The following is a 23,511-nucleotide window of genomic DNA, read 5'->3' on the forward strand; positions in this document are numbered from 1 at the left end:
GTGCTTCGGGTCAACAAGTGACTGAGGCCATACATTTATTGACCCAATTGGTTGCCGCCCAGGCACAACGAAAGAATGCGGGCCCGAGTGATCATTCATCTAGCACGAGAGGTCGTGATTTTATGACCTTAAATCCTCCGGAGTTCTTTGGGTCGAAACCGGATGAAGATCCACAAAACTTCATTGATGAGTTGTTGAGGACCTTAAAGATTATTCATGCCTCCGAGACCGAATCCGTGGAGTTAGCTTCTTATAGACTCCGCGATGTGGCGGTATTATGGTATAACAATTGGGTAGCATCAAAGGGAGAGAACGCGCCTCCTCCGGTTTGGCAAGAATTTGTGGATGCTTTTATTCGTCATTATTTGCCACCCGAGGTCCACCGAGCTAGAGCAGACAGGTTCTTGAATCTAAAGCAAGGAAGCATGAGTGCTCTGGAATATCGCTTGCAATTTAATTCTTTGGCCAGGTATGCCCCGACTATGGTGGCCGACATGGGGGATCGAGTGCACAGGTTTGTGAGTGGCCTGGGACCACATTTATTCAAAGATTTCTTGACAGCCTCATTGCAGGACGGGATGGACATTTCCCATATACAAGCCCATGCTCAGAATTTAGAGGGACGACAGCCACCACAAAGAAGTGATCGTGATACTGACAGGAGACAAGGCAAGAGGACTAGATCTATGGGAGCCAGCAGTGAGTATAGAGGGGGACCGAGACAGGCGTATTCTAGGCATTCAGGCCAGTCAGCGACTAGTGTGCCTTCCAGATTTCCAGATAAGAGGTTTGACCATTCTTTCCGGTCAGGAGAGGGCCAGAGTTCGAGGGCCTCGGATTTTCAATCCAGAGGGGATTTTAGTCAGAGGGGACCCCCAGTACCGCGGTGCAGCTAGTGCGGTAGACTACATTCCGGACAGTGTCGTCGAGGTTCGGACGCCTGCTATGCCTGCGGTCAAGTTGGCCATATGATGAGAGATTGTCCCTCGATAAGAGATAGAGCCGGGACTCAGCCCACAGGTTCAGCAGCGGGTTCTTCTTCGGTACGCCCGACAGCACAGATTCCTCAGACTTCAGCATGTAGAGGTAGAGGCAGAGGGGGAGCATCTACTTCATGTGCCGTTTAGCCCCGCGTATATGTTTTATCCGGGCGACAGGATCTTCAGTCTTCCCCAGATGTCGTTATAGGTACATTAACTATGTTTTCCCGTGCTGTATATGCTTTGATCGATCCGGGTTCTACCTTATCTTATGTTACTCCGTATGTTCCTGACTGTATTGGGGTGAAATCCGAGCCAATTAGACCTTTTGAGGTATTCACTCCGATTGGTGATCCGGTAATAGCGAGGATAGTGTACAAAAATTGTGTAGTTGTCATATGTGATCGCCGAACAAAAGCTGATTTGATTGAGCTGGAAATGCTTGATTTTGACGTAATTATGGGTATGGATTGGTTGGCCTCGTGCTATGCTAATGTAGATTGCCGGACGAAGATGGTTCGATTTCAATTCCCGGGAGAGCCTGTGCTTGAGTGGAAGGGTAATACAGCTTCTCCAAAAGATAGGTTTATTTCCTACCTTAAGGCAAGGAAGATGATAGCCAAGGGCTACATTTACCATCTAGTTCGAGTTCATGATACCGAGGCAGAGCCACCAACTTTTCAATCAGTTCCGGTAGTGAATGAATTCCCAGATGTGTTTCTAGATGAACTTCCAGGTCTTCCTCCAGAAAGAGAGATTGATTTTGCCATCGATGCGTTGCCGGACACCCAGCCTATTTCTGTTATCGAATAGCTCGGGCAGAATTGAAAGAGCTAAAGGCGCAGTTGAAAGACTTACTCGAGAAGGGTTTCATTAGGCCTAGTTCATCACCGTGGGGAGCACCGGTATTGTTCGTAAGGAAGAAAGACGGTTCTCTACGAATGTGTATGGATTACAGGCAGTTGAACAAGGTGACGGTGAAGAACAAATATCCTCTTCCAAGGATTGATGACTTATTCGATCAATTGCAAGGTGCCAAATGGTTTTCTAAAATAGATTTGCAATCGGGTTATCATCAGGTGAGAGTTAGAGAAGCGGACATTCCCAAAACAGCTTTCAGGACGAGATATGACCACTATGACTTCCGAGTGATGTCGTTTGGGTTGACTAACGCTCCGGCAGTGTTCATGAATCTAATGAACAATGTGTTCAGGCCACTCTTGGACTTGTTTGTGATAGTGTTTATTGATGATATTCTGGTATATTCTCGCACAGAATCGGAGCATGCAGATCATTTGAGAATTGTTCTTGGCATTCTTCGAGCTCGGGAATTATATGCGAAATTTTCAAAGTGCGAGTTTTGGCTGAATTCTGTGACATTTCTAGGCCATGTTATTTCAGGTGATGGCGTTCGAGTCGACACTCAAAAAGTTGAAGCTGTGAAGACTTGGCCAAGGCCTACAACGCCTACGGAAGTTCGTAGTTTTCTGGGTTTAGCAGGCTATTATAGAAGATTCGTAGAGGGCTTTTCATCTATTTCAGCTCTATTGACTAAGCTAACTCAGAAGTCCGCTAAATTTCAATGGAATGATGCGTGTGAGCGTAGTTTTCAAGAGTTGAAAGACAGATTGACTTCAGCTCCAATGTTAACACTTCCCGAAGGGCCGAATGGCTATGTCGCGTATTGTGATGCCTCCGGTGTGGGACTAGGTTGTGTATTAATTCAACATGGGAAGGTTATTGCATATGCTTCGAGACAGTTGCGGAGACATGAACAGAATTATCCAACTCATGATCTCGAATTGGCCGCGGTTATTCATGCGTTGAAGATATGGAGACATTAATTGTATGGTGTGCACGTTGATATCTATACGGACCACAAAAGCCTCCAACATATTTTTAAGCAGAAGGAGTTGAACTTGCGGCAGAGGCAGTGGTTAGAATTTTTGAAAGAATATGACGTGAATATTTTGTACCATCCCGGAAAAGCAAACGTAGTGGCCGACGCGCTCAGCTGCCGATCAATGGACAGTCTATGTGAAATCCCTCCGGGAATGAAAGAGATGGTTCATGAGCTCCACCAACTAGCTAATCTTGGAGTACGTGTAATGGATTCGGGTGATGCAGGAATTAGCATCAATGATCCCACAGTTTCATCTTTGAATATAGAAGTGAAAGAACGGCAGTATGAAGATCCACCAATGTGTCATTACAGGGATGTCTCTCGTGAAAAAGAGAAGTCTTCATTTGAAGTTTCCATAGATCGGGTCCTTAGATATCGAGGCAGGCTATGTGTGCCGGATGTAGCAGAATTACGCTAACGGATTCTAGAAGAAGCACACTATTCTCGGTATTCTATTCATCTGGGTGCAACCAAGATGTATCATGATCCTAAATTGCTATGTTGGTGGGGTGGCATGAAACGAGACATAGCAGAATTTGTAGCCCAATGCCTAAATTTCCAGCAAGTGAAAGCAGAACATCAGAGGCCAGGGGGCTTATTACAGGCAGTGGAAATTCCTACATGGAATAGGAAGAAATTAATATGGATTTCATTATAGGATTACCTCGCTCCCGAGGCAAATACGATTCTATATGGGTGATCGTGGATAGATTGACCAAAGCAGCTCACTTTCTTCCAGTCAGAACCACGTATTCAGCGGAAGATTATGCTAGGTTGTACTTGAAAGAAATTGTGCGACTTTACGGAATTCCATTAGCCATTATTACAGACAGAGGAGCCCAATTTACATCTAAGTTTTGGAAGTCTTTTCAAGAAGGTCTAGGTACTCAAGTTAAGCTTAGCACAATATTTCATCCACAGACCGATGGACAAGCCGAATGCACTATTCCGACTTTGGAGGATATGCTACGAGCATGTGTGTTGGATTTTGGCGGTAGTTGGGATGACCATTTACCTCTTATTGTATTTGCCTACAACAATAGCTACCATTCCGGTACTCAAATGGATCCATGTGAAGCTTTGTATGGAAGGAAATGCAGATCCCCAATTAGATGGTTTGAGACGGGAGAAGTACAACTAATAGGCCCCGAATTGATTCAACAAGCAGTGGAGAAAGTCAAGGTGATACGAGATCGATTATTGACAGCCCAAAGGCGTGGACAACCGCCGATAAGACTTGGACTTTCAGGTCAATGATTGGGTATTCTTGAAAGTATCGCCAATGAAAGGGGTAATGAGATTCGGCAAAAAGGGGAAATTGAGCCCACGATACATTGGACCTTATAAAATTATCTGTAAGGTGGGTCGTGTAGCCTACAAATTGGACTTGCCCTCATAGCTTGAGTCAGTGCACCCAGTTTTTCATGTATCGATGCTCCGCAAGTGTATTGGAGACCCTACAAGAATAGTTCCGGTTGATGATGTCCATGTGAAAGAACAACTAGCATATGAAGAAGTGTCTGTTGCCATTTTAGATAGGCAGGTGCGAAGACTTCCAAATAAAGAAGTCGTTTCAGTCAAGGTTCTATGGCAAAACAACAACAGGGAAGAAATGACTTAGGAAGCGGAGGAGAATATGAAAGCCAAATACCCGCAATTATTCCAATCTCCAGAAGAGGTTCATGATGACACGCCGAGGTTATAAGGTATGTATGCATTAAACGAAGTGTAATAATTATAGTATCTGAATACCCCTATTCCCAGTACTTCCCAAACATCTCATGGTGATATAGCCCTGTGAGGCGATGACATTGTGGGTTGTTGTGACAGGTTGGTAGTGCCAGATTACAGAGGAAACTCTGGAAAAATTCTCGTAGAATCCCAAGTTTTTAGCATTCGAGGACGAATGTTCCAAAAAGGGAGGAAGAATGTTACACCTCAGAAATTTTCCGCGAGCCAACAATGAATAGACCAATAAAGGGTATGAGTGTGCGATGTTTTACTAAGTAGGGAATGACTAATTATGAATTTTTGGAAATAAGAAAGTTGCGGAATTTTAATTCAACCCAGTGGTCGTAAAGTGAATTGCGGCCCGTAAAGTGATTTACGGACCGTAAAGTGCCATCGTCCTTCAACATTTCGAAAATTTTGAATTTCTGTTAAATGTTGAAATGGTAAAACACGACCCAAAATACGGACCGTAAATCGAAATACGGCCCGTAAACTGAGTCGTAAACTGCCATGATCTCCAGCCAACCTTTCTGTTTCTAATATGCTTAAATACGACCGTGGAGGACGGACCGTAAACCAGTATACGGTCCGTAAACTGTGGTATACGACCACTGTACACCCCGACTGTTGTTCATTAAAAATTAGATTTTGAGTATTAAAAAGGGACCTTAACCTCATTTTATTTCATTTGTCATCTCCACAATTCAAGAACACTCTAAAATATTATCCAAACACTTCATCCAAGAGAATCAAAGGAACATCAAGATAAACAACATTAAATCCATGAAGCCAAGTGTATGAAACTCAAGTGAAGTTCATCCAAACCAAGAAATCTCAAAGGAGGTGAAGTAGGGATTGGTGAAAGAGGAAGGAATTCCACTCTAGACTTATTCCACCATCATCCAAGGTAAGTTTCATGACCATTTTATGTTGTTTAAGGTATTGGAAGGTTAAGATACCCGAATTGTAGAAGAACATAGCAAATGGGTCTTTCAAGAGTGAATAGTGTCATGATTGAGTGGTAGTTGAATTGAATCATGAATGTTAGTGTGTTGTGAGTATGAATATGTTATAAATGATATGTAAATGATGAGATAAGTGTGATACATGGGAAAATACGATAGCGACCCCAAAACCATAAATGTGGGGAAAAATGAAGAGAAATGGTGGATCATGGCCATTGTATATGAATGATAATTGTGATTTGCTATATTATGATTGTTATTGTGGGTGATTGGAAGTTGATATGGAATATGGGAAAAGTAGTATAAACAAAGGAAGTGCTGCCCAATTTTCTCTAGAAAATAGTAGCGCGTTCTTATAGTTGGTTAACTAACGATCGTACGAATCCTCTTTTTGAAGGTAGAGGCGTGACATTGAAGGAGAATAAGTAAACACAAAATTTATTATACGACAAAGGTATGTGAGGCTAGTCCCTTCCTTCTAATGGCATGAATATTATAGCATAAATTCCTTTCCTCTTCATGAGTTCATGTATTCCGAAGAAAGCTAAAAAGTCTATATCTATAAATGTCTATATAACATAAGAGATATAATACTAAGATGCCATAATGATGAAGATGTTATTGATTACCCACACTTACCTTATGTGCCAATTCCTTCAAGGTGAGGCAGAATGTCAATAATTGCTCCATAATGAAATCGGGGGATCACGACCTTACGTCACCCCGATAAAGTATAGTTGATCTTGAGCTTTACGCATGTACTATAATAATATGAGCATGTTATGATAATATTACACCGCGCCTAGTTGGACGGGCAGTCACCGCTAAAGTGGGCAGCTATACGGATACACCATGACCATTTGGCATAGGCAGATACCACTAGTGGGCGGCATGAGATGGTACCCCGGACGCGAGATATTGTTATTGATTATCACACCATTCCATTATGGACGGGCAACTTACATATTATGCATATATGATATGATGATGAGTATGAGTAAGACAGCATGCATTACTTCTCTTATGATTGTCATTCAGATCCAGATGTTTCATATTGATGTTTTCATTATATTATTGTTATCTTCCTTCATTGTTTATGCCTCTCATACTCAGTACAATATTCGTACTGACGTCTGTTTTCTTTGGAAGCTGTGTTCATGCCCACAGGTAGACAAGGAGGTGAGCTTGATCCAGATCCATAGTAGCTGTCAGCTGATTGAGAGCACTCCATTGTTCGGAGGTGCTTGTGATTTTCCTTTCGGGTATATATGCATATTTTGGGCACGACGGATACTTGTTCCGTCTATATATATACAGTTTGTCAGTAGAGGCTCGTAGATACGCAGTGTGGGTTAGATGGTCTCACAAGATGTTATTATATGTATATATTATTTTGATGGCCGAGAGGCAAATGTATATAAAGCATTTATACTCCTATCTAAAATATGTTTTTCCTATAATTCGTGTATGAAGTTGATAAAAGGGCCTTAAGTGAGTATGATGAGTGGGAGAGTGAGTGGTACTCGGTGGCTAGCCCCGGGTACCCGTCGCGGCCCCTAGCTGGGTCGTGACACTCAGCCCCAGCTCCAGCCCCTTCACCCGATGCTTCAGGCCAAGATGTAAAAGAGGCCATTCATTTACTTACTCCATTGGTTGCCGCCTAGACTTAGCGACAAGGTACAGGTCAAGCTGATAGGGCTATTAGTGCAAGGGCCCGTGATTTTATTAGCTTGAACCCTCCGGAATTCTTCTGGTCAAAGTCGGATGAGGACCCTCAGAATTTTATTGATGGGATGTTGAGGACCCTTCGGTTATTGCATGCTTCATCTATTGAATCGGTGGAGTTAGCATACTATAGATTGAGGAATGTCGCGGTTCATTGGTATACGATTTGGATGGCTTCACAGGGAGTCAATGCACCTCTCCCGGTATGGCAAGAATTTGTGGATGCCTTCCTCCGATATTACTTGCCTCCAGAGGTTCGGCGAGTTAGCGCCGATAAGTTCTTGAATCTTAGGCAAGGAATTATGAGTGCCTTAGAGTATAGCCTCCGCTTCAATTCTTTGGCTAGGTATGCTTCGGCCATGGTAGTGAATATGGGCGACCGCGTGCACTGATTTGTGAGAGGCCTAGGGCCACATTTCATGGATAGGTGCTTGACTGTGTCCCTTCAGGACAATATGGATATCTCACACATTCAAGCCCATGCCCAGAAATTGGAAGAAAGCCAACAGCAGCAAAGAAGTGAGCGTGAGCATTATAGAGGGTATAACAAGAGGGCTAGATCTTCGGGTCCGACGATTGAGTTTAGAGGCTGGCAAAGACAACAGTTTTCTAGGCATTCAGGCCGTTCTATGACTAGTCCATCTCCACAGTTTACAGGCCAACTATTTGATAAGTCTATTTATTCTGGACCGAGTCAGAGTTTCAGGGCTTCAGGTTCTCAGTTCAGGGGAGATTCGGGTCAGACAAGGCCACTGGTGCCACGATGTTCCCAGTGTGGGAAGTTACACTGGGGCCAGTGTCGACTAGGTTTCGAGGTTTACTATGCATGCGGTCGGCCAAGCCATATTATGCACGATTGCCCCTCGGTTGGTAGTAGGGGTAGGACCCAGCCTTCGGGATCGGTAGTCGATTCTTCATCATCTATATGCTCTATGGGGTCAGGTACACATGCGCCTGTTAGCCATGGTAGAGGCAGAGGGAGAGCCTCTAGTTCTAGCAGTCCTCAGCACCGTATTTACGCTTTGGCTAGACGCCAAGATCAAGAGTCTTCTCCTGATGTTGTTATAGGTATATTATCGGTATTTTCTCATGATGTATATGCCTTAATAGATTCGGGCTCCACATTTTCATATGTCACTCCATATATTGCAGGTCGGTTTGGGGTCGAACCGGAGTCGATCAAACCTTTTGATGTATCTACACCCGTTGGTGAATCGGTAATAGCTAGTCAAGTATATAGAAATTGTGTAGTTGTGATTTTTGACCATCGTACTATGGTTGATTTACATGAGTTAAAAATGGTGGATTTCGATGTTATCATGGGCATGGATTGGTTGGCTTCTTGCTATGCCAATGTTGATTGCAGAATGAAAATGATTCGTTTCCAGTTTCCGGGAAAACTAGTTTTAGAATGGAAAGGGAATACTGCGTCACCAAAAGATAGGTTTATTTCCTATCTCAAGGCAAGAAAAATAATCACAAAAGGTTGTATTTACCATCTAGTTTAGGTTCAAGATACAGAAGCTGAACCGCCAACTCTTCAGTCTGTCCCCGTAGTGAATGAGTTTCCGGATGTGTTCCTGGAAGAGCTTCCATGCCTTCCTCCAGAGCGGGAGATTGATTTTTCTATAGATGTTCTACCGGATACAAATCCCATATCTATCCTTCCTTATAGAATGGCTCCCGCAGAGTTGAAAGAGTTGAAGGAGCAATTGAAGGACTTGCTTGAGAAAGGATTTATTAGGCCTAGTTCATCCCCGTGGGGAGCACCCGTGTTGTTTGTGTGAAAGAAAGATGGCTCCTTGCGAATGTGTATTGACTATCGGCAACTGAATAAGGTGACGAGCAAGAATAAATATCCGCTCCCGAGGATTAATGATTTATTTGATCGATTATAAGGCGCCAAATGGTTTTCAAAGATAGATTTGAGATCCGAGTATCATCAAGTGCGAGTTAGGGAGAAAGATATTGCTAAGACAGCCTTCAGAATAAGATATGGCCATTTTGAGTTTCGGGTAATGTCGTTTGGGCAAACTAATGCACCGACAGTATTTATGGATTTGATGAATAATGTTTTCAGGCCGTTCCTAGATTTATTTGTCATTGTGTTCATTGACGATATCCTAGTATATTCTAGGACCGAGGCAGAACATGCGGATCATTTGCGTACTATTCTTAGAATTCTTCAGACTCGAGAGTTATTTGCCAAATTTTCTAAGTGTGAGTTTTGGTTGAACTCAGTGAAATTTCTGGGGCATATTATTTCAGTCGATGGTATTCGGGTAGACACCCAGAAGATTGAGGCCGTGAAGACTTGGCCAAGGCCTACAACACCTACAGAGGTTCGTAGTTTTCTGGGCTTAGCAGGTTACTATAGGAGATTTGTAGAGGGATTTTCTTCTATTTCTGCACCACTCACAAAGTTAACCCAGAAGTTACCTAAGTTTCAATGGACAGAGCTTGTGAGCGTGGTTTCAAAGAGCTAAAGGATAGATTAACTTTTGCCCTGGTCCTGACACTTCCAGAGGGTTTGGAAGGTTATTTTGTTTATTGTGACGCTTCAGGCGTTGGGCTAGCCTGTGTGTTGATGCAACATGGTAAGGTGATTGCATATACTTCAAGGTAGTGACGGAAACATAAGAAGAATTATCCGACCCATGACCTTGAATTGGCTACAGTGATTCATTGATTAAAGACGTGGAGACATTATTTGTACGGTGTCTGTGTGGATATTTATACAGATCATAAGAGCCTTCCGTATATCTTCAAGCAGAAAGAATTGAATTTGCGGCAACGACAGTGGTTAGAATTAATGAAAGACTATGATGTTGACATCCTGTATCATCCCGGAAAAGCATATGTTGTGGCTGATGCTCTTAGCCGTAGATCCATGGGAAGTTTATGCGATGTGCAGCCAGAGAAAAGGGAAATGGCTCATGAGCTCCAGCAGTTAGCTAGCTTAGGAGTTCGAGTAGCGGACTCAGGTAGCATGGGAGCTACCATTCAGAATTCAGCGGTCTCGTCGCTAGTAGTGAAAGTGAAAGAGCGACAATACGAAGATCCCATGCTAACTCATTGCAGAGATACACTCCCTCAGAAGGAGAATTCGTCGTTTGAAATTTCTAGAGATGGAGTTCTTTGATGCCGAGGCAGATTATGTGTTCCTGATGTGGCAGGATTACACCACCAAATAATGAGAGAGGCCCATTGTTCCCGTTATTCTATTCACCCAGGAGCAACGAAAATGTATCATGATCTTAAATCTATGTATTGGTGGGATAGGATGAAGAAAGATACAGCGGAATTCGTAATTCAATGTCCTAACTGTCAGCAAGTGAATGTTTAGCACTAAAAGTCGGGCGGATTGTTGTAAGCTATAGAAATTCCAACTTGGAAATGGGAAGTAATTAACATGGACTTCATTACAGGTTTACCCCGTTCCCGACGTAAGTATGATTCTATATGGGTAATGGTGGATAGACTCACGAAGTCATCCCATTTTCTTCTAGTCAGAACTGCATATTCAGCAGAAGATTATGCAAAGCTGTATGTTAAAGAGATAGTATGACTTCACGGTGTCCCAGTATCTATTATCTCCGATAGAGGGACTTAGTTTACAACCAATTTTTGGAGGTCTTTCCAAGAAAGATTGGGGACTCAGGTGAGTCTTAGCACGGCATTCCACCTATAGACTAATGGACAAGCAGAGCGTACCATTCAGACTCTGGAGGATATGCTACGGGCATGTATATTGGATTTTAGAGGGAGTTGGGATGATCACTTACCACTTATCGAATTTTCTTATAATAATAGTTATCGTTCTAGCATCCAAATGGCACCGTATGAGGCTTTATATGGGCGAAAGTGTAGATCCCCAATTGGGTGGTTTGAAGTTGGGGAGAATAAAATGATAGGGCCAGACTTAGTCCAACAAGCTATAGAGAAAGTCAAGCTTATACAGAATCGATTATTAACAGCTTAGAGTCGTCAAAAGTCCTATGCAGATAATCATCGAAGGGACTTAGAGTTCCAAGTGAAAGATTGGTCATTCTTAAAGGTGTCGCCGATGAAGAGCATAATGAGATTTGGCAAAAAGGGGAAGCCTAGTCCCCGGTATATTGGACCTTATGAGATTACACGCAAGGTAGGAAAAGTGGCTTACAAATTAGATCTACCTCCTGATTTGGAATCAGTTCACCCAGTTTTCCATGTATCGATGCTTCGTAAGTGCATTGGAGATCTGTCTAGAGTAGTACCAATAGATAATGTCCAAGTTACTAAGCAATTGTCATATGAAGAAGTCCCCATTGCCATTTTAGATAGGAAAGTACGAAATCTCAGAACCAAAGAGGTAGCTTCGGTTAAGGTTTTATGGAAGAATAACAATAGAGAGGAAATGACTTGGGAAGCTGTAGTAGACATGAAATTTCGGTACCCACATTTATTTTCACCTTCAGAGGAGACTCAGGCAGAGACGCCATTATCCTCAGGTATGTAATGCTTTTCTTGATGTTCTCTTAGTCGTGTGTGGCCACGGTTATTGTCGTTGTTGTAGCACTGTGAGGCGATGTATTTTGGGTTGCTGTGCAGGATGGTAGTGTGATATTATAGGGGAAATTCTGGCAAAATTTTTATAGAATTCCCGAGAACCTAACATTCGAGGACGAATGTTCTTAAGGGGGGAAAATGTTACACCTCAAAAATTCCGTATGTGTTGCCTTGTGGATAGGATAATGTGAGCTTAAGGCGATTATGAAATCCTTATGAGAGTATTAGATAGCTTAAGGTTCATACCATAAGATTTCGAAGTTATACGAATATGTGAAGTTTAGTATGTTAAAGGAAGTGAAATGTAAGTCGTGTTCGGAAAGGTTTCCGCTACAATCGAGTTAATGTTTATATAGTAATATCTTGAAGGGCTGCTATAGGGCCTATTGTATGGTTAATCTACAGCCTCTTGTTTATAAGTGGTTCGCTCGGGCCTAGGTTGGCATCGAATGCCAATCACGCCACTCTAAATTTGGGGCATGACAAACTTGGTATCAGATCTTGTTTATGGGTGTGAAGCGCTCGCGCCCACTTAGAGCAAATGGATATTCTCGGACGGGGAAAAGCAGCACTCGACATCTATTAAACAAGAACAAGAACAAAGCCATACCATGCCCTCGGGAAAAATTAGTGATGATTGCCATGAATGTTGCCCTCGAGGACGTGTACAAGAAGGTCTCTGCCGATTCCTATCAACATGGTGCATCTCAGCGTAGAGGGGCATGAAAAGTGGATACTTTGACCGAATGAATAGGGATCAATTGATAGACATTTTTCTTGAGGAAGAGAATCCAGGATGAACGCTTTTTTCATTCGCTATGCGCTGACTGGATGCGTAATCGCGTGATCAATTGATGGACGGGGGAATTGCGTCAAGTATTATATAAGTTCCAAGAAGGTTTTACGAGGATTACAAGTCAAACGAATCAACGAGAGAAAGTTCCACACAACTGGGAGTTATACAACCACTTATACGGTCCGTATAAGAGGGGTCCGTATAACTCAACTTTTAAAGAAAGGGGTAATTCCATAGTGGTGTTATACGGTCCACTACGGACCGTATAATATTGTACGGACTGTATAACTTGTCCGTATAAAATCCACCGGGAAGATTTTTAAGTTTTGTATAAATAGATGCCCTTGGTTCTTTTATTTCATTTTTCATCTTCTACAAGTATTTAGAGCTCAAAACCCTTCTCTAAACTTATTCCACCCCAATCCAAGAGAAAACAAAGATCAAGAGTCAAGAATCAAAGTGTTCATAAGTTAGAAGGTTTCCTAGGGTTTGTAGACTAGAAGAGATTCTTGAGTATCGAAGCTAGGGTTTTCACATAAGTTCATAGCTGCTCCAAAGCTCATTTTCATGAGATAAAAGGTTAGTTTTCATGCTTATTTCATGCTATCATGAATGCTTAGTTATTGAAGAACTTTGGTTGAAGAAGAGAGTAGAAAATAAGGGCTAAATGTAACTTTTGTGATGTTTTTAAGTAGTGAGCTAATTTGAGTCATGGTTACTAGTATAATATGGATATAATCTTGTTATGGAAGGTAATAATGGTGATGGAGAAGCATTATATGAGAATGTTCTAAATGGGTATGAAGTTACTAGTATGAGTCGAACATGAGGGTGAATATTGAAGGCCTAGTGTGATATGATTACTTGATTTGGATATTATGAGTGTATTATGGATGTTATTGTGGCTGTTGGGACTTGTTTTGTGATATCGTGGAAGTTGACGAAATAGGGGAAATGTTGCCCAATTTTCATTAGACTATGAATTATTCTAGTTTGAATTTAAGAGTATCATTAATGCTTAACCATGGTATGAATCCTTCTAAATGTAGATTATTTAAGCTTCAACGGTGAACGTTAGATAGTTAAGAAGACAAAGAGGTATGAAAGGCTAACCCTTCTTTCAATAAGGCATGTGTCATGACCCGACTAGGGGCCGTAACGGGTACCCGGGGCTAACCACCGAGCACCACTCATTCTACTACTCATCATACTCATTAAACGTTCTTTTATAAAGTTCATACTCAAATCATAAGAAAATCATTTTTCATTTGAGAACATAAATACTTTTATATACATAAACCTTTCAGCTATCCAAATGATAATATATATATATACATACAGTTGTAACCTCGTGAGACCATATCACCCACACTGCGTATCTACGAGCCTCTACTAGAGTGCTAGAAATAGGGACGGGACAGGACCCCGTTATGCCCTAAATATACATATATGCACCAAAAGAATAGTCAAAGGCACCTCCGGAACAATGGAGTGCTCTCAATCAGCTACTAACTCCTATGAGTCTGGATCAAGATCACCTCCCTGTCTACCTGTGGGCATGAACACAGCGTCCAAAAAAAATGGACGTCAGTACGAACATTGTACTGAGTATGAGAGAAATAAGTAATAATAACATGGCAATGATATACAGGAAACATCAAGTAAAGAGCAACTGTAACTGACTGTCCATCATAAAGAAATAATGCATGCTGGCTTACTTCATAATCATCTTCATGTCATGTATGCAGAAATGTATAAGTGTATAAGTGTATAAGCTATCCGTCCATATAGGTACGATGTGATAATAATTAACCTGTGTCCAGGCCTCCTGCGTCCGGGGTATAAGCTGCCCACTGCAGTGGTGTGACTGCCCGTTCATATAGACACGATGTAATATCATCAACATATACTCATCATAATGCATGTATAATAACTCAAAGATAGCTATACTTTATCGAGGTGACCTAAGGTCGTGAACCCCCGATTCCATTATGGAACATGTATAAGTATTCTGCCTCACCTTGAAGGAAATAGCATACAAGGTGAGTGTATACAATAAATGACATTATTAACTTAATGCTATTCTGCCTCACCTTGAAGGAAAATAATATATAAGGTGAGTGTATGCAACATACGACATCATTCACTTTATGGTACTTTGCCTCACCTTGAAGGAAATAATATATAAGGTGAGTGTATACAATATATGACATCATTAACGTTATAGGAACATCATATCATGAACTCTAGAATCTTTATACTTAACTCATCATCATCATTATTGAACTTATAATACATCTCTCATCTCATATGGCTATTCATGAACATAGGCTATTAGTTTTCCGATATATAGAGGATTGATGGAGAAGAAGGAAAATCACACCATAGGATTTATGCCATAGAAAGAAAGGACGCCTCACATACCTTTTTCGTTTAACTAATCTATCGCTTGCTTGTTCTCCTTTGATGCTCACGTTTCTACCTTCAAGAGAAGTCGCATGAACATTAGCCAATCGATTACTTAAACGTGCTTACTAAAGCTAAAGAAAATTGGGCAGCATTTCCTTTGTTTCTACTACTTTCCCCATATCATATTTCAACTCCCAACGTCAATAATAACATCATCAATATTCAATTCCAACAATTTACTCTCATGGTCACCCATAGTCATAATCATACTACAACGTTACATTCATTCTCATCTAATGTTTCTCTCATACTCCTAACATCATTCATAACGTGATTACAATCTCAACATATCAAGATTCATGATTCATATTAATCTACTATTCACAATTGTCACTAATCTTATCTTTTGTAATCCATTTTCCATTTTCTTCCAAAATCCATGTGTTTCAACCTTTCCATACTTTAAACAACATGGAGAAATCGTGAAACTCACCTTTGAATGTGTAGGAACGGGTTTTGGTTGGCAATGCTTTACTTGGAGAAAACCCTAACTTCACTCCCAAGAGAATTCTTGACTTGGAGGAACCCTAGTGAGCTTCTTGCACTTGATTCACTTGAATTCTTGATATTGATCTTTGCTTTCCTTTGAATTCTTGTATATGAAGTGTGTATGGAACCCTCTAGAAGCTTGGAGAGAAGTGGTGAAGTGAGGAGAATGAATAAAATGAAGTGGGATCACATTTAAATACTTCGAGTAACTCAGCCCGTCGGGACTTATACGGACCACTTATACGGTCCGTATAACATTTCACGGGCCGTATAAGTGTCTGTGGTTCACCACCATGGAACACATAATTGCTGTTGGGTTATACGTACCATTATATGGTCCATATAACATTCCACGGGCCGTATAACATGGTCTTGTAACTCACAGTTTTTTCGAAGTTGTTCTCGTCGTTTCGTTTGATCTCCAATCCTTATACAACCTTCTTAACACTTGTTTAATACTTCATTAATGATCTAAACATCCCTATAACTCGCCCTCAAGGCCTTGCCAAACAATTCTTGACGCAAAAATTTATGAAACCTTTCCTAAACCTCACTTATACTCCACTTATCCTTAATAATTCTTATCCCATCAACTCATATAACTTCAAGATCTTAACGTACGCATTCTAGGACCACTAATTATCCGTCTTATAAACTTAAGAACTTTCTGTTATCCTTAAGCTCGCAGCCGTTCACTCACTACACGATGACATGAATTTTCCAAGGTGTAACAGCATGGTTCCTTGGCTATATATATATATCCTTTCATGAGTTCTATAATGTCCTCCAAATGATTCTATCTCTAAAGCTACTAAAGCTCATGATCTTCGATACTTTCACAATTCCATTTCATCCATTATATGATAGTTAATCCTTTAAGGACAGACGTAACAAAAATGATAATGGTAATGATGTTGATGATACTCATGACCGGGTATATGGTCGGGTATGATATCTATTGCACGCACACCACTGCAGTTGGGTACGGATGACACTGAGCCTTGGTAGGGCCAGGTATGTATAATCACCGATCCTTGTCATGGTTGGGTATGTGAAACCACCGAACCTCCATGGTCGAGTATGCTATGGATATGAATATGTATATGAATACGGATACAAATATGGATACGGATGTAGATATATGTATATGTTTATATGTATGTACACAAGCACGCATTAGAAATGGAAGGTCCTTATGAAAGACAAGTAAGTAATTATGATGATGGATCTACTATCTCCTGATTCTCCCATCTTATGCTATTTCTCATGCTATCTCTTATGCTCCTATTATGATGGTGATTATGATTTACATACTCAGTACATTATTTGTACTGACGTCCTTTTGTTTATGGACGATGCGTCATGCTAGAAGGTGGCCAGGGAGACAGGCTTGATCCATAGCTTTCTTATTCAGGGACTACATAGAGGAGCTCCATTTCATCCAGAGCTACAGCTTTTGGTATTATTCTTTTGTGTACATACACGGGCAGGGAAGGGTCCTGTCCCGCCTATATGATGTTACCTACTCTTCTTAGAGGCTCATAGACAGTTGTATATGGTTAGATGTCTTGAAGCCTTGTCGGCTTATATTTTGTATATCATTTTGATAGCCTCGTCGGCTTATGTACGTTGATATGGGTATAGTTGTTAATGATGTTATGAATGTATTGTTGCCCAATAAGATGTCACACCCTAATTTCCCTAGGGTGTGATGGGCACCCAACCCCACGTCCAGAGCCGAGTGAACCCACAGACTCTTAATACATACATAATCTGTTCGGACACTGAAATCAAATAAAAGTAAAATACATAGTAAGCTTTCAAATCTTTCTTTTATCTTTCTCGAATCAGGCCTGATTTGTAATCTTATGGAATCCATAACATAATACATAAAGACACATCGGCTGATGAAGCCGCTTACAAAACTGACATCCTACACTTACGACTCTGTCTGCAAAGTCTCTAGTCTCGAACAAACATCACAGCACATCTACTCTGACTCGGCAACACTCCAGGAACAAATGGAGTGGCCAATCCAGCTAAGCATCTTCTAACAGTGTCCTGTACTCATCTGGGTGTACCTGCGTGGCATGAAACGCAGCCCCCGAAGAAAGGGGGTGAGTACGGAAAATATACTGAGCATGTAAGGCATGAAATATAGGAAACAGAATCATGACTCAAACAGAGAATTACCAAAATCAAGTATGGCCTTTTAGAACATCAAGGTCCTTGCCTTTTTTAAAAAAATCATGCACATCCATGTCATATATCATATGTACAAATAACGTGTCCCGGCCCTCTATTGAGGGACTCAGTGGATAAAATCATACATGTCCATATCATATGTCATATATACGTAACGTGTCCCGGCCCTCAAGTGAGGGACTCGGTGGGTAGAATCATGCATGTCAACATCATATATCATGTATACATATAACATGTCCTGGCCCTCTATTGAGGGACTCGGTAGATACATATAACGTGTCCCGTCCCTCTTTTACGGGTCTCGGTGGATAAAATCATCATACGCCATCCTGGCCAACATCCCCATGTCATCATAACATCATATACATATAACGTGTCCCGGCCCGCAAGTGAGAGGGACTCAGTGAATAATGCAGTGGAATACGCACGAGAACATGTCCTGGCCCGGGCTCAGTGAAATCCAAACTGAGGCTTGCACGAACAGAATAATGTGAAACCATATGCAAATAAATCAAGACTCGATAGACAAGTGTACTTACCGACTCCTGAAGGCTCGGAAACAAGTTTCGGGTCAATCCGACTTAGTATGAGAAAGTTATGGACGTTTGAAGTACAGAACCTTCTACGAGCATTTCAGAAGCCATTTTTGGAAGATCGAAGCAATAATCATATCAAATATATTTCGGATATCGTATAGATCAAATCAAATATAACTTTTGGAATCACATGTACATATCAAAGTATATCAAAGACTCGATGGAATAGTCGAATGTGTTAGCATTTGAAAAATCAAGACTTTAGTCATATCGATTACCTTTCGAATATCATTCGGAAACATATCACATAGACCTTCGGACATCATAAATACGTATCAAAATCGTATGAAGTAGCTTACGGAAATCAAGAACGTCAGCCATCCTAGTGGCTCTAAGAGCAGGAATTTCTTTGAAATCATACATATACGTTCTTTTGCTCGTTACACAAAGATCATGCCAAAAGAAAGAAAGGTAAGCCTTACATACCTGTGCCACGCCTTATTAGTTACGCTTATTTATCCAAACTTGCTAGTCTACATTCAAGAAAGTTGACATAGTCATTAGATTCATCGACATATACTCGTCTTATTCTTTCAAATGAATTCATTTATATTCTACCGAAATTTCGGCAGCATTTCCCCTGTAAATACACCATCCCCGAGAATCTAGCTCGGCCAAACCAACAATCAACAATCCGAGAATTTAACTCGGCCAAATTATTAACAACATTACCAACAATCATACTTACAACTTCAACAATCAATCCCAAAACATATTCTAATATTAACAACTCTTGTCACACATTTCAACAACATTACATTTATATCCAATTCCATCACATATAGTCAAGACAACATCAATGCTTACACATTCAAATACTTGCCCAAGACCTTACAAACACAATTCAAGAATACTTCAAACAAGTCATACAATATTTAAAACAATCTAGCCAATATGCCATTTCACCCGCAACCTTCCAAATGCAACAAAACCATAACAACACACTTCCTTCTTTCAAATTCAATTACAACGACCCGACTTACATTCTTCCAAACACATGTCTCATTTCCAAATTCATGAAGTATATCAATAACCCATACATTAACAAATTTATTCTTACGAATATAAGAAATAATACTAATGTCGCACTAACTTCTTCAATAATGCACAAACAAATTTCAAATTCATTTCAAGCCACCAAACCTTCATTTCACATCATGGAATCCACAACATAACAATCAAACTACTAAATAAAAATTAATTCATCACTTCTATTGTTATATCACGTGTTTTCACACGTTTGGAAAAATTCGATAAATATTGGATTCTTGAGATATAAGGTTAAATTTGATAGTTTGTTGAACATAAGAGTTATGTATGAAAGAATATTATCGTGGAAGTGTGGGATAAGGCTAAGGGCAAAACGTGGAATTTCGGAAATTGGTTTCGGGAATTGCAAAAATAAAATTTGTAGCCATTTGGGCTTGCAAAAATAAGAAGCACAATGAGGCCCATTTCTTGATATGGCCCAAACCCATGCCTTTAAGATATTTCCCATGTGCTAATTAGTGAATATTAGTCTTTAACTCTTAAGAAGGTTCAAGAGAAAAATAAGACAAGGAAAGAAAAACAAGAACAAGAGCAACACTAGAGACCATTTCGGGTTTGGTATAGAAAAATTACCCCCTCCAAATCTTGCCTCCAAAATTATTTTCTTGTTGGAATCCTACTAATTCTAGGTCCCTTCTCAACTTGGTGTAGTTGGTTTGGAAGAAAGAGGTCTTGTTCCTTCAAGTTGACCTTATATTCAAGTGAAGAAGATTGAGTAAAAAGGTAAGAATTTATCCCTTATTATTGTGTTATGAAGTCTTGTTTGTGTTGTAGTATGTAGAAATGAGTTGATTGTGTGAAGAAATGGAAGTTTGCAAAGTGGGTGTGTGTTATAGCTATATGGCCGTGAGTATGTATATGTTGTATAGCCACAATGTATAGAATTCATGTTATATCTTAGTTGTGGTTGTGTGAAATGCATATAGGAATTGAAAGTTGCATGAATTTAGTTGATGTTGATAGAAGGGCATATGGCCGTGTACTATGTTGAAGTTGGAATGGAATGGATTAAGTTTGTTTAGTATGTTAGTTGTGTTATTGAGATTCTTGTAATGTAAATGAAGTTAGAATGATAAAAGTTTGTATCGAAATGAAATATGGAAGCTTATGTCGTTTTAGTACGATTTTATGACATTATGAAAATGAAGTTATTAGGTTGCTAATTATGACAAGTATTGATGAACTTGGAAGAAGGAAACATGTTATGAATACGTATGCCAAAGATTAGGAGTTTTGGATAAATTATGACTATGGCGGAAAGTTGTATATTATGTATATCGAGTGTATAACTTAAGGAAAATGATATGAAATGTCTCTAAATCTATATTGTGATGATCTTGAGTGATAATGGATGTGAAATCAATGATGTTAGTTTGAAAGTTTGGGTTAGAATGAAGGTTATGTCAACTTGTGAGAAAAATGACTAGTTGAAGGATAATTGTGTTTTTAATGTTCTTTGTTGATGTTGATGTTGTTGTTTGGGTTGTTGTTGATTGATTTGGCCGAGTTGAATTCTCGGGGGTGCTATATGTATAGGGGAAGTGCTGCCGAAATTTCGGTAGACAAATAAGAGTTGAATTGAACTTGTAGCATCTATAACCTACAATTGGTAAATGTGACCATTTGCAGATTTTCGACGAAACGGAGAGTGAGCTTGGATAGGCTTAAAAAGCTCAAAAGGTATGTAAAGCTACCCCGATCCTTCTTTTGGCATGTCTAAGTGTTTTAGGATCGGATTCGGGCCTCAAAAGACCTTCTTGGCCATCGGAATCCGCAAGAGAAAATCTCAGTTTTTCCTTCAGTAGAATTGAACCATTTTGATATGCTTTCCTGAAATTATGCAAACTTTCTCTAAACTCCTTGAAAAGCTATAGAATGTCCGTAGAACCTTTATAGGTGACCCCATAAGCTTAAAGGGCGTAATTTGAGCCCACCGCCTTGCTTGTTCCGAGGTGGGCCCGCTATTCCCGGTTTTGCCCTTAATGTACTAAAGTCTCCTTTTCGAACGATTTTTGAAAGAAACGTTTCGACTACCATTTTTATTACCTAACGAATATGGTTTTAAATATTCTATTAAGTCTGATAAATTATTTTGACACTCGGAACGACTTCAGGAAGGTTATGCTTCTGTAATTTATTATGATGTCCGAAATGCTTTTATTATGATCCCGTCCGACTTCATTGGATGTGTTTGTCATTAATATGCCTCATCGAGTCTCTGAAAATATTTATGATATTTTAACTGCATTTAGTTTCTCACTACTCTATTCGTGGATGCCCCAATGATTCCCACACTGAGCCCGGGCCAGGATATGTTGTCAAGCGTAATCCCCTGCATTGTTCGCCGTGCCTCGATGTGAGGGGGCAGGTATACGCGTACATGGGTTTGTGGAGTATGTTGTGCCATGTACGTTTGTTCTGATATTATTTACTATGGCCATCTGATATGACATATTGTGTTATGGGGTTATGCCCCTATTTTGATTCTTCTGTGTTGTGGCACCAGCGTCGGGAGGGTGACCACGTTCTGTCTGCCGAGTCCCTTGGCAGGGGCCGGATTTGATATGACATATGTTTCTGTACACACTCCGCATGTTTTGAAAATATATATTTGATACCTTGTATTTTCTGTTTACTTTCTGTACATTATATACCAGTTATGATTTTGTTTCTGCAACTCAGGCTTTACATATTCAGTACATATTTCGTACTGACCCCCTTTCCTCGGGGGCTGCGTTTTCATGCCGCGCAGGTACTGACGACAGGTTTGCCGATCCGTCTGTATAGGATATCTTTTCCGCCATTTGGAGCGCTCTTTTATTCAGAGCCATCTTTTGGTACAGTCTGTCACTTCTATATGTGTATATTCTCGTTCATGGGTACGGCGGGGCCCTGTCCCGCCATATGATTCTGTTGGTCCATTTAGAGGTCTGTAGACATGTTTGTGGGTTGGGATCTTTCTGTACAGATATGTGTATGTGTTGTGTTTGGGCGATCCCCTTCGTCGCGGCGGCCGGTCCGCATATATCTAGATGTTGCTTTGTTGGCCCTGTGAGGCCTTTGTTGGTATTTTCTGCGTGCAGGGTATTTGGGATAGTCCGTAAAACAAAGGAAACTCTGCCGAAATTTTTCTGGAAATTATCTAAATTTAGAATAAAGCCTTGTTGGCTTCTGCCATATACTAGAATGCGTTTCAGTGCCCAGATCGGGCACTAGTCACGGCCTACGGGGTTGGGTCGTGACAAAAGTGGTATCAGAGCGGTTCGTCCTCGGAATGTCTACAGACCGTGTCTAGTAGAGTCTTGTTTATCGGTGTGTTGTGCACCACACCTATAGACGGGAGGCTACAGGGCATTTAGGATACTACCCTTCTTTCTGTCTTAGATCGTGCGATAGAACTGTGTTATCAGGATGATTCCTCCCTAACAAATTGTTACATTTGCAGTTATGCCTCCAAAAAAGGCGACAGCGGCCCAAAAGGCCAAGGCAACGGCTACGGGAGAGACTAGTCGGGCCCAGAGGGTTACCAGGGCCCATGCTCATATTGCTCCTGATGTTTTGCCCCCGGCAGAGGGCTCTTCCACACCGCCACATGTAGAGGAGATTGGAGCAGCAGCAGCTGCAGGTCGAGGGGCGGCTCCACCGCCAGTTCCCGATATTCCAGTACCTGAGCCTCCAGCTCCACGGCCAGGGACTGAGGATCAGACTATGAGAGAGGCAGTCCAGCTATTGACTAGACTTGTGGCAGGACAGGTTCAGGGGCACGGACTGGGAGGTGACCGGGCTTACAGGCGTGACAGTTCGAGAGCCCGTGAGTTCTTGACTTGTGGCCCTCCAGAGTTCTTCGGGACAAAGCCCGAGGAGGATCCCGAGGAGTTCATCAGGAAGATGCGGCGCACCTTACAGTTTATTAATGCTTCCGCGACAGAGTCAGTCACATTGGCTTCTTACCGGTTGTATGATATAGCGGCAAATTGGTACGAGTCATGGGAGTTATCCAGAGGCGACGACGCTCCCCCAGCTGTTTGGGATGATTTTTCTGAGGCTTTTCTTA

Source organism: Lycium barbarum, chromosome 1, assembly GCF_019175385.1.
Source record: "Lycium barbarum isolate Lr01 chromosome 1, ASM1917538v2, whole genome shotgun sequence".
Taxonomy (NCBI): domain Eukaryota; kingdom Viridiplantae; phylum Streptophyta; class Magnoliopsida; order Solanales; family Solanaceae; genus Lycium; species Lycium barbarum.